A 13,424-nucleotide genomic window follows, 5' to 3' on the forward strand; every position below is an offset into this window, starting at 1 on the left:
ATTAATGATGTCTTTAGTGAGTGCAGAGGATGAAGGTCCTTTTGTTTACACAATGTGATCACACCCAGTTTTCATGTACTTTCTTTGCATTCATTATAAACTTGCAGTATTGCACAATAACTTCTAGTTTTATATATACACTCAGTGGTCACTTTATTAGGTTCACCTTTCCAGCATTGGGTAGGACCACTTGTTGCGCCCAGAATAGCCTTAATTCTTCCTGGCATGAATTCAGCAATGGTACTGGATACTTTCAGTGGTCCATGTTAACATGATGGATTCACACAGTTATTGCAAACTTGTCAGATGCATATTTATCCTGTTAGTCTCCCATTCCACCACATCCTAATGGGGATCTACTGGAATGGGATCTGGTGACTGTAGAGGTCATTGGAGTACACTAAACTCATTGTCATGTTCGTGGAACCAGGTTGAGATGACGTGTGCTTTGGCATGTTATATCTGTGGAAGTAGCCATTGGTACGATTAGACTGTGGCCATAAAGTGAGTACATAGTCAGTAACAATCCTCAGGTAAGCTGTGTCATTTGAATGATGCTCAATTGGTATTATTGGGTCTAATGTGTGCCAAGAAAACATTCCTCACACAACCACACCACCATCACCAAGGCAGGAATGATCCATGGGTTCATCTTATTTATGCCAAATTCTGACTCTACCTTCTGCTTGTAGCAGCAGAAATCGAGATTCGTCAGAGCAAGCGACATTTTTCCAATTTTCAACTGTCCAGTTTTGATGACCTGTCCCCACTGTAGCCTCAGTTTACTGACAGTACTGGAACTGTGTGGTCTTCTGCTACTGTAGCCAATCCAAGGTTCGATGTGCTGTGCGTTCAGAGCTGCTCTTCTGTTTACCACTAATGTAACACTTCCAGTTACTTCCTATTAGTGTACATGACTGGCCATTCTCCTCTGACCTCTCACACGAACAAGGGTTTTTGCCCTACAGAACTAATGCTCACTGGATGTTTTTGGTTTGTGCACCATTCTCTGTAACCTCTAGAGACAGTCGTGTGTGAAAATCCCAAAAGATCAGCGGTCTATGATATACTCAAACGCTAACAATGATTCTAGTCAATGAAAATATAAAACCTATAATATTATTATTATTATTATTAATTTTTATTTATAGGGCGCCACTAGGTATCCGTAGCGCCGTACAGGGACAGACAGAAACAAGATACAGGGTGAGACAGCACAGTACAGTTAACAGAAATCACAGTAACTCAGAAGCTCAATGAACAGCTAGATTAGAGGTGAGAGCCCCCAGCGGGGTAGAGACAGGGGCCGGAGGACCTCACGGAGGAGACAAGGAGCTGGAGAGCAGAGTTAAGGTGGTGGAGAACAGAAGGAGAGGAGGCCCTGCTCGGAGGAGCGTACAATCTAAGGGGAGGGTAGGAGTAATAAGAGTTTGATCCACTTTACATACAGTACAATAAATTAAAATACCTTATACACCACGCATGTATAAACAAGACAGCTCATATAATCAAATTATTCCTCGATAAAAGGACCCAGCTGCTGCTCCCAATTGTAGATCCTTAATCCGCAAAGGACGAGTCTGAGAAATTTGAAAACACACAAAAGAGCGCTAAAGGTGCAGTATATCGAATACACCATAATATAAAATACAGAATTAATCCAGTGTAATTTAATATACATTTATATAGGCTTATCTCCGACACAACTCTTAAATTACTTATTAAAGCCAACCCTATATTCAGGACATGGTGTAAACACTTATCTCAAACACACAGTTCCTAGGAATAGACAAAGACCAGACGGCCATACATGTGCAGACCCTATTAAAACAAGTCTTTATTAAAAACATGTACATTGGGAAAAACCACTGGAATTCCACCCAAACGAGAGGGATGTACTGATACACATAACACTGTATTTTGTCCATAAACTTCATGAGGGCAGTGGCCTCCTATATTCATGAGAATATTTATAGTGACCGGATTACCAGGAGTTAAACTAAAAATGCTGTGTGTGGGTATTTAATTATCAATAATTAACAGCATGGAGGGTTATCCCCCCTTTGATTGATATAATTGGGCCACGTGGTAAATGAAGGCGGACAATACCGTCTTAAGAAGATGCCTGCCAATAACTAAAATGGCAGAGACTATCACTATTACATTTTGTCACCTTTTGGATAATAATAAATACAGGCAAATGAATCTACTTTACAAGGATAATTACATCCCTATTATGTTAGTGATGCATGTTAAAATTAACGTATCTTTAGATGAAATAAATTATGAATGCAGTCATGAAAGAAATGATGAAATTAAATTTAATTATATATATGTTGCAAGTATGTGTGACATTATGGGACGGGTCTAAGTTATAATAAATACATTATTATTTAAAATAATTAAATAGTAATGTTATTCAATAATAATCTTCATAAATGACATTACTTATCTTTAGAGATACCTGGTGCAAAAACAAAGTAAATAGCATGAATGGTAGACATATAATCTATTATCACAGATAGATAAAGATTAGAATATAAATGTGATTTAAAACCATTTAAGAGATCTATACATTTATTTTATACTGGTAGGGCGGATTATTAGGCCAATCACCCAATAGACGACTGTTCGGCCAGATATTGCATTAGTGAGTGCACTGAAATTATGAACGATGGTCGTTCCAATTCTCATATCGTTGCATTTAATTTTTAAACTGAACCAAAAATCTTGTTCAACAATGGGACGATGTTGTGCCGATTCTGCAGTGTGTATGCCCGCACAATCAGGATCTCTATAGAGGTCACAGAGTCACAATCTTTTCAACCGATGATTATAACAGATGAAGAGCACAGATCTGAAGGTAAATCTTGTAAGACGTGTATAGTGTGTAGACATGAATCGGCTACTGATCGGGACTTTTTTTTAATCAGTCGGGAGAAAAATTCTGAAGTGTGTACCCAGCCTAAGAAAGTTAATTAAATAACTATTTTAATGGAATACAATTCTATCACTTCTATCCAGATATATAATGCACAGATTTCATTTTAAAACATTGATGACTCTTGATTATAATTGGTTAAAAATAAATATACTTTGTATCAAAAAGATTGTCATGTGTTTCTAATAAACTACATAACTAAAAAAACAAAAAAAAAAAAAAAGAGGTGCCCTTGACGCTGGGATGCAGGCTTAAATGTTTTGATCAAAATATGAACTAATACCTCATGTTTTCATTTTGCTAGACACACACAGATATGCAGTGTAAAGAATAAGCGCTGACAACTGTCTTTTTCTTTTGTATACATATATCGGCATTTATATTGCCACGCAGCTGGTACCATATATAATATGGGATATACCAAGCGCGGGTTTGTTTTTTCTCTGGTTTTGTCTCAAAATATTGCCTTTTTGTCATAGCAGCTGTCCATAAAGACTATTTAAGGCACATTTGGGTGTGTCTCACAAGCCAGCCCTTGCTAGATGTAAACCCCTATACCTGGGAGATGAGTGTATCTGATTTTAACTGCATTTTAAAGGTGTTTAAAGCATATAGGTCAGTGTAGGACCTGCATATAATGAGGTGCCCTTGACGCTGGGATGCAGGCTTAAAAGTTTTGATCAAAATATGAACTAATACCTCATGTTTTCATTTTGCTAGATACACACAGATATGAAGTGTAAAGGAAAAGCGCTGACAACTGTCTTTTTTGTTTTGTATACATATATGGGCTTTTATATTGCCATACAGCTGGTACCAGATTGAATATGGTACATACCAAACGCGGGCTTGTTTTTTCTATGGTTTTGACATTACTAGCTAAGTTATAACAGTGGTTAGATCTCGAATAGGGGGTAATTTGAACATGTGACAATTATAAAAAAAATCAGTAACCGTGTGCTGTTATAGTGATCGAATCCCGAATCGATTCATTCAGTCACGTGACATATGTAAACAATGGAATGACTTCATCAATATAGTAGTTAAAATGAACAGACTACCTATAATAACACTTGCATGTGGGCTCCTTAAACTTTTTATCTTGTCTTTTCAAATGTTAATAAAAGTAGGTACAGCTCAACATTCATGTATGTAACTGTATTAAAAAAGTAATTTTAAGTGTATATATTATAATATAGGTTTAAATAAATGGGATGATTATCGATCTCTTATATTTTATTGAATGATTTGTAGATTTTTTTTTATAATATATAGTGTACAAATGACATGTAAATATTAAATTAAATTAAACTATTAAACATATTTTCATATAAAAATATATATCATGTTTCCATACAATTAGTTTTTAGACATACAATGTGCTGGTTTCAAATGACCATCACTCTCTTTTCTATATAGCTATTTCTTCCCCTATCTGTTAATGACCTTACAATGAGACTGTCAGCGTCTTCATTCATATCTGACAGAACCAAGGAATTCAACCCATATATCCATTAAGTTTCCATTTTAAATAGTTCTAGCGCCTGATCACCACCTCTATATTTAGATGGAAAATGGCAGATATTTTTGTAAACATTTCACGGGTCAGCATGGTGGCTCAGTGGTTAGCACCTCTACCTCACAGTGCTGGGGGTCATGAGTTCAATTCCTGACCAGGGTCTTATCTGTGTGGGCTTTCTCCCATGCTCCAAAAACATGCTAGTAGGTTAATTGGCTGTGGACAAAATGAACCTGTGTGTTAGGAAATTTAGACTATAAGCCATACTTGCCAACTTTTTCTCGTTTTGTCTACATTTTTATACTTAAGTTGTTATGATCTCTCCCATACAGAAACTTTTCTCATGGCTTACTGAATAATTTCCTTGGGATATGACCGTCGCCTCTCCTCCACTCTGATCACCTCTTCCCATTCCAGAATCCAGGACTTTTCCCCTGCAGCCCCCCTTCACTGGAATGACCTCCCTTGCTCCATCCGCCTCTCTCCCACTCTGTGCTCCTTCAAACGTGCACTCAAAACTCACCTCTTTCACAAAGCCTACCACCCATCCACTTAACCCCCATCTCCTCCACTCATTCTCCCCTCTCTCCCATTCCCTCAACTGGCTCCTCTTGTGCCTGGTCTGTCAACCCTCCCTTAGGATGTAAGCTCGAATGAGCAGGGTGCTCTTCCCTCCTGTCTCCTCACCTGTTCTTCTGCTCCATGCTTATTGCAGCAGCCTGCCTGGAGTTTCTGAAGTATTGGTATTTTTGTTTCTTGTTCTGTACTGTTTCACCCTGTATAGTCTACTGTTTGTACTGTGTACGGCGCTGCGGAAATCTTGTGGCGCCTAACAAATAAATGATAATAATAATAATAATAATAATATCCCCTCTCTAAAAAAACCTCTTTGCTAAAAATTCAGATTTTTGCAGGATTTTTAATTACTACAATTCCTTCTCACAAAAACTGACAAATTGCTTTTCCATTTGCATTTACCTTTTAAAGAATGTACTTCTCTCTATTTCATTAGTTATTTAATCCTAAATATAGATCCATACAGTCTATAGTAGTATTTCGTGTTTTATAAGTAAAATGATCTACTCAGTACAATCTAGGCCACGGAGAAACGTATTAACTTCACTCTCTGGGTTATTCCCTTTGTGTGTTTATAGAACGTAAATTTAGACCGTGCATTGTGCATGTACTTTGGTGTCTAATTACCTTCTGTGGTGATTCTTCTATTCCAACTTCTCACGTTATTTCGCTTCTAATCCATTTTATCTGAATGCAATTTACTTTGTTTAGTTAATGCTACTTCATATTCCGTTTCAGAGTCTTTTTTATGTTTAAGTTGTTTATCATACTCAGCGATACCATTAAAATTCTATAGAGTTCTATCTAATTTATCCCACTCTTTCTCCATCTGTTGGAGCTCTCATTTTCTCTCCTGTATAATTAATCTTACTAGGTGGGCTAGGTTCATCTAATACTCTATACCAATCTTTTATGATATGTTCATTAAGGGAACTAAAAGTGCGTTCTATCCGGATACAAAGACCTCTGGGATACGTCCTACATTCCAGATATTTCTGTAACGAGGCTATGTCCCACCACGATCTCTTTCGGAGCTAGATTTTCTTAAAGGGACAAGATAGTATTCAAAACAGAATTATCTGTATGCATTTCCTCTGCACATAGAGCAATACATAGAGCAATACATAGCAGATACTACTTAATATAAAAGTGTAGAGATAAATAATTATTTCATTGCGAAAAAACATTCATTTTTCTACGACAGTTATACACCCATAGATGTACTTACTGTAATAACAGAGGACGTGCAGTTAAATAGGACAATTGGTTGTTACTAACAACATGAAAACATAAAACCTATAAGCGCTCTCTGCACTTTACATACAGTGCAGTAAATTCAAATACCTTATTCACCATGGGAGCATAAACAAAGACAGCACATATCATAAAATTGATCCTCAATGAAATGACCCAGCTGCTGCTCCCAATTGTAGATTCTCAACCAGCAAAGGACAAGTCTGAGAAATTAGATAACGCACAGAAGGAGAGCGCTAATGGTGCAGAATAACAAATACAGAAAATAAATATATGTACTTTAATATACATTTATATAGGCTTATCTCTGGACATGGTGTTAGCAGTTATCTGGACCACACAGTTCTGAGGAATGAACAGAGGCCAAGTGCAGAGGCTGTACATGAACAGAACCTTTTAAAACAAATCTTTTTTTAAACCTTATTGTATCAATGTAGAGTCTTTTACAAAGAATTCCAATTTAACATTCAACATATGGTTGTAAGTTCATATTTATACAATAGGACAGTGAGTGATTTGATGGGATGACCGGGTGGTGATGCCAAAGTTTTATGGATTTTATGGCAAAAAAATTGGTATTGCTGACTATTTGATGTATTAATAGTCAAACTCATCTTTGGAAATAATCAAATTCTGGTGTGCCTTACATAACAATTAATGTCATTTGCTTTTGTAATTATTACTTGGATCATCAGGTAATTGTATGTATGTGTTCTAATCTTCTAAAATTATATTGGCTTCTCTTAAAAAGTCAATTCTATTCTGAACAACAATTCTTCCACCTTTATCACTATCAAAGTGTCATCATCATCATCATCTATTTATATAGCGCCACTAATTCTGCAGCGCTGTACAGAGAACTCACTCACATCAGTCCCTGCCCCATTGGAGCTCACAATCTAAATTTCTTCACATACACACACAGACTGAGAAAGACTAAGGCCAATTTAGTAGCAGCCAGTTAACCTACTAGTATGTATTATGGAGTGTGGGAGGAAACCGGAGTATCCCCACACAAACACAGGGAGAACATACAAACTCCACACAGATAAGACCATGGTTAGGAATTGAACTCGTGAACTCATGACCCCAGTGCTGTGAGGCAGAAGCGCTAACCACTGAGCCACCGAACTACCCAGAGGGTCATGGCTCAATGCTTGTAGTATATCTTGTTCTATTAAGGCCTTTAGTGTTCAGTTTTCTAAAATCATTTTTGACCAGATAAAAAAAATAATAATAAAAAATTGTAAACTTAGAGTAGTTTGTATTCGTATTGTGTAGAACATCCACTATTTGTAGCTAATTTAGGAATTGGATTTTGTAAGAAGTGTCTTTGTGATGTTTCTGTTGTCATATATTTGTTCAGATCTATGTATAATTAAACTTTCTTTACTGGAGTACAGGATGCATAATGTAACCCTTTTCCTAACTGAAAAAAAAGAAATGAAGGTATGATACATTTAGTTTAACGATGAAACGCGTAGGCAGCAACCTGTACCGTTTCATTCCATTCAAGTGGTCAATTTAGCATTGTCACATGGACAGTTTTGTCCTTGATTCCAAGAATATGGGGCATATCCAATTAGCTTTCCCGTCCGTGATTACGTTCGGCTGCACGGGTCCCCATACCACAACATCGCGGATTTCCGTTCGCACCACATAGGGGTGTGAAGGGAAATCTGTGATGTTGCCGTATCGTAATGTCAATTTACACACGCAGCCTCGCATAATCGTGGACGGGAAAGCTAATTAAATATGCCCCTCAGAGTTCTGTGAATACAGACTCCAACCACTACATTTAGATAGCAGATACCATTTTATTGCTGTTTTTATTATAGGAGTTTTTATACCTTCATTTAATAAAACTTTGTTTTAACATATTACACCAGAATCCCTTTCCCTGGCCTCTTATTTTGTTTTACGATATTATCCAAACAATACTAGAAGCAATTAATGAATAACGCTGCAGTGGATTTCTGATCATTGGTACATCAAGTTCCAAAATCCATATAAGCCCCCTCATTCCTTTTATAAGTACACTGTTTTGTATACATACTATTTGGGAGCACTTTTACACTGCATCATGTGCCCTCTCTTGTGTTCCTAATTCCATGAAAAAAAATATATTTGAATTTGTGGCCTAGTAGCAAAATCCCCAACAAATGTATTTACTGTAAGCTTGCTAATAGTATTAGTATTCCCATTGTAATGCCAGGAAAAAATAAAAAGTTCGGCCTTACAGCAGTCATTGTTGGGAACCCAAGTTGGGATGATCCACTAATTTGTCAATAGTGCCCATTAATATGTTATGAACAGACATACAATTCCCCTCCATTAAGCAACAAAATGCAGTCAGGTTAAGAATTGTCAGCTTTAACCAGTCTGATCATGTGACATACTTACATCATAAATAGCCTTTGTGATGTCACTCAGCTTGTGTATAGAAGTTAGTGCTGGTCACAAAACAGTCACTTACCAGCTGCTTGTGAGTGTGTGCTGAGACTGGAGTGTGTGCTGAGACTTCTTATTTCCACGGTGAGTCTATTCTAAATCTAAAACATTTTTTCTATGGCCGAGTACCTTACTATTTACAAAACATAAAATTGTAATTTTAAATGAACACATTTGGTGTAAATAGGAAAATATAATTTAATGCTATCACCCTAAAGACAAAACTTCCAAATTATTAGCTGCAAGTTCCACTAAGTATTTTGACTTTTTCACTAGTTCTTATGTGTATGATTACAATCTGTTTCTGTTTATTTTCAAGCTGATTGAAATAACCAAATAGAATGTAGTCATTTTATATAGGCCAGTTACTAAACTAGTGAATTCTACAAGTAAACATCAAATTATAAAATAAAAATCTTTTCAATGTTACCAGTGATACAAAAAAATAGCCTGGGAGGGTTTCTTAAAGTATTAGAGTTTGGGGGGGGTTGGGATCAGAGCTCTGTAAGAACTAGTTAGAATAGTTTTTAGTTTTGGGCTAATGTTAAGCCTATGGCTAAAGCTTGACATTGAGATCAGTTTCCATGCTAATGCTCAGAGGTGTATGTGTTGGAATTAGTACTGCTAATGTTAAGGTTATTGGGCCAGAGGAAACACAATGGGTTAATTCTAAAAAAATGAAAATGAGCCAATCTTGTCACTATACTGGATATCCTTAGAAACAGTGATTTTCAAAACTAAATTTTACCTGAGACTAAAAATAAAGATTACATCAATATGAAAAGCCATCTGGAACTATTCACAGCTTGTATGTAATGTTGTTATCTACTTCACTGTCAAGTTTTGCCCTTTTTATCAGCCATTTGGGCACTGGAAAGTCCCCTTTAGTGTAGGTTACTGGCAGGAAGTCCAACATGCATCGGGAAAAAGTCATTCCCAAAATCTAACTGTGATCTCAATTACTGCAGCTCAAGTTCTGCAGAACTTATACAACTGGATATTTGTGAATATTCAAAGTGTCTATTTTACATTTCTAGCAAATGTTTTCTTGCATTCCCAGACATAACAGGAACACACAGAGCACGAATAAGGAGGGTGGATGTTATATTATGTAGGACAGGTAAATGCTGGATTAAAACATTTCTATAATCCCAACACTTTAAAAAGCATAATTGAGACAAAATAAAACCGGCCCACATCATTCCCAAACCACATCCTCAATCTTCCTAAACTGTGCTGCAGTCCATCTAACCATGCCTGCATCTGCTTTGAACAATAGTTCCTGTTCTTTTTGTGGTCTGAGAACTGGGACTACTGGGCGGTATACCTCAGTGGTCCTGTGGCACATAATAAACTAACATGTCCTCCTTACATTTATTTTTAATTAGAGCAGTGTTGGGCAACTCAAAACATATTTACAGAGAAGTAAGGAACAAGAGAAATATGTAAAATGCCTCTCAGACGTCCCCCACATGCCGCTTCGATCACCCCCCATGCACCTCAGACCTCCCCACATGTCATCAGACCTCCCCACGTCATCAGTCCTCCTCACATGTCATCAGACCTCCCCACATGTCATCAGTCCTCCTCACATGCCTATCAGACATCCCCACATGTCCCTGACATGCATACCAGGCCTCTCCACATGCCCATCAGATCTCCCTACATACCCCGTACTGTATGGGGCAGACCTACCAACATCCCCTTTCCACGTTCATAAGACCTCCCCACATGCCCACCAGGACTCCCCCATATGACCCAGAGTCCGCAAAGGAAGGAGGGAGAGCACACTGCAGTCCCTCCCTCTCCAGTGTGAATTAATGAAGGGTGGTCCTAAAGCGGCAGTAGGGCGGACTTTAAAGTGGCGTTTTTTTCTCTTTACACCACGGACATATCCATTCGGACTGGCAATCCTGCAGAAGTGGGTGCACAATAATTGTCCAGGGGTAACTCCTAATATCGGGTTTGTGGGCGTGCACTTATGTATGTGCAAGGTAGACAAATCAGTGCATTTATACACAATGACAATATATATATGGCCTCAGGTTTTATATTTTCTTAAATGAACTTTACTCTCCTATTGATGTTTTATCATGATTAGAGGGAATAGGTTCCTTTAACCAGTTTATTGCCTGCCTTTATAGCTTTAGCAAACGTCATGTCACACATAATTATGTTACAAAATGACAGGCCCCTATGTTGCTGTCAACCAATATTACACATTTGCTCATTGATGGTTCCCTCACCTATAGGCTGGTGTCAGATCTTTATTATGGAAGTACTATTTTATATGTCAGTTATGGCAGCAAATTAATATCACTAAATTCTCGGAGCTCTGCTCTTTGCTGGCACACTAGCTGTTTCCAAAGCTTCTATCGTTCATAAACACTACATGTAGCGTCGTTACCTAACAGATAAGAAAAGGCTGCTGGAATCCAGGTCCATTGAATTGATTATAGAACGCCTAAGCCTGTCAGATAGAAGCAGTAATTAGCTACTGAAGTATAAAAGCAGCACTTTATCTAGCAGGTAACAATAGAAGCTCAAACGCTCATGAAGTCGCTCCTAACATTTCCCTGAGCTGTTGTAAGCAGCAGATACGCTTTTAAAACGCAGATGTGACACCGGCTAGAAAGAGCTGGGAAAGCAAATACATGACATGCAGAGGGTGCTACATGTGAACAAGTAATAACTTGTAGATGTTATAGTTTACACCTGGAATCAATTCACTGCAGAAGCATAGGCAGGAAGGGAGGGTTGAGATGGGTAAATAAGAGTCTTGATGCAGTAAACAGAGTATTCCTGGGGCTGAGGTTTGCTCCTGTCTTTTATCATAATGTGATATCTCAATATGGAAACACTGAAAAATTAAATCATATGTGTAAAGTAATACATTCATAAAGTTATTGATGGTAATTTAAGAAAGTGCAAAAATATGGACCCAGTACATGTTTTATGCACAAATGCACTCATGTATCGCACCCATGTATCAGTCTTATGCAGGCATTGGTAGACAATCATATTCCCTGGGCAGCACAGTTAATCATGGCAAAAACAGTAGTGCAATATAATTGTGCATACGCCAGTCTCTTGGGTTACTGACTTTGACTTGTTGAATAATATACAGTGTGTATATATATATATATATATATATATATATATGTGTATTACCAAGAGTCTGAATGGTACCTATGCCTGCAGAATTTTCTGATCACTTTCCTAACAGTTTAACTCTACGCTGATAATAAAAAAAAGCACTAGTAAAACACACAGCTGTGCAAGACAATAAGGGGCACATTTACCAACAAATGCATAAAATGAAAAATAGTTTTCAATCCATATTGCATTGATAAGGATTGAACGATTTCTCAAACCAACACAGGAACAGCCATTCCGAAAAACGGCTGTTCCTGTGATGTGTATCACTTACCTAACATTTTCTTTTCTCTTGCAGTCCTTCAGTGATGTTCTTTGGCTTCTTTGTAATCGTTGTACGCATGCGTCTACCGCAAAACTTGCGCATGCGCACAGCGCAGCCTAGTGTAAAATGAAGAAAGACAATTTAACATATGACAGGTAGGGATCACATGAGCCTTCCGCATATGCGCTACCCAGCTCTGCTCTTCAGCAGGGCTGGACAGAAATGAAAAGTGAAGAGAAGACCAATTACGAAGATGTACGCAAGCGGTGGCATACATTAACATAACAAGTTTCCGAAACTTAATAATTTTCAGAACATGTTAGATTGCGTCCCCATACTATTTTATGGCCACTGCTCAGAAAATTAAATAGAATGCAAAGCAATGCAACAATCATAAATTTGAAGGATTCTTCAAATTGTGGCTGAATTAGGCCCCTTAGTCAGTGACAAGTTGTCATTTACTACAATAGAAGCTCATGGTTGCACAGTGGGTAGCATTGTTGCCTGGCAGTGCTGGGGGATTTGGATTTGACTGTGCCTAGGCTGCTGTCTGTGTACAGTTTGCATATCCCCCCCAGGGTTCATTTGTGTTTCCTCACATAGTTTAAAAAGACACACTGGTAAGTTAATTGGCTTGTGACTAAAATGACACTTGTGTGCCTGTTTGTGTGTCTCGGATAGGAAATTTAGGCTGTATGGTCCACTGCGAGAGGGCAGGAGAAAATTCTGATTGTACAACACTACTGGATATGTTGGTGCTATATACTTATAGGCTATTAGTAAGCTTTGCTGAGAAGTATTATGATATGGAATAGACATGCTGCATTGCTTCACTACAGTTAGTTCATAGTAAAAAACCGCAGGCATGTGAACTGTGCAGCCGCATGAAGCATTTCTCACGTCTAGATATAAATCAGCATTAAACCCAATAGAAAATCCAGAGCGTTTTTCTGCAGCTTGTCACTCCGTGCTTCTTATAAATCGTTACCCCTGAGTGAGCTGTCCAGCTCTGGAGAACAAACAGGAATGATTAAGTGGAACGCGGAAAGTTCACAACGTTCTAAAGTTCACAACGTTCTAAAGTTCTCAACGTTCTAAAGTTCTCAACGTTCTAAAGTTCTCAACGTTCTATTCCAGCGTTCTGTAGCTCTGCAGGTGTTGTGGAACTACTAGTCCCAGCATGCGGCCAGTGCATACTTCTTGGACTTCTGGTTCTCCATCCGATGAACCAGAGGTTGCCGATCACTTTCCATCTTCCACCC

At 37.9% G+C, this 13,424-nt stretch overlaps 1 long non-coding RNA gene across 1 annotated transcript; it reads right to left on the bottom strand.

The window, feature by feature from the left end:
• Positions 1 to 1,191: 1,191 nt before the first annotated feature.
• On the bottom strand, positions 1,192 to 13,253 carry LOC142160938 (uncharacterized). The gene is made up of 3 exons (XR_012693336.1): positions 13,151 to 13,253; positions 12,172 to 12,278; positions 1,192 to 2,965 (listed from the first exon to the last, which is right to left on the bottom strand). It is a non-coding gene; the product is annotated as an uncharacterized LOC142160938 (long non-coding RNA).
• Positions 13,254 to 13,424: the final 171 nt, after the last annotated feature.

Source organism: Mixophyes fleayi, chromosome 6 (genome assembly GCF_038048845.1).
Source record: "Mixophyes fleayi isolate aMixFle1 chromosome 6, aMixFle1.hap1, whole genome shotgun sequence".
NCBI lineage: Eukaryota > Metazoa > Chordata > Amphibia > Anura > Limnodynastidae > Mixophyes > Mixophyes fleayi.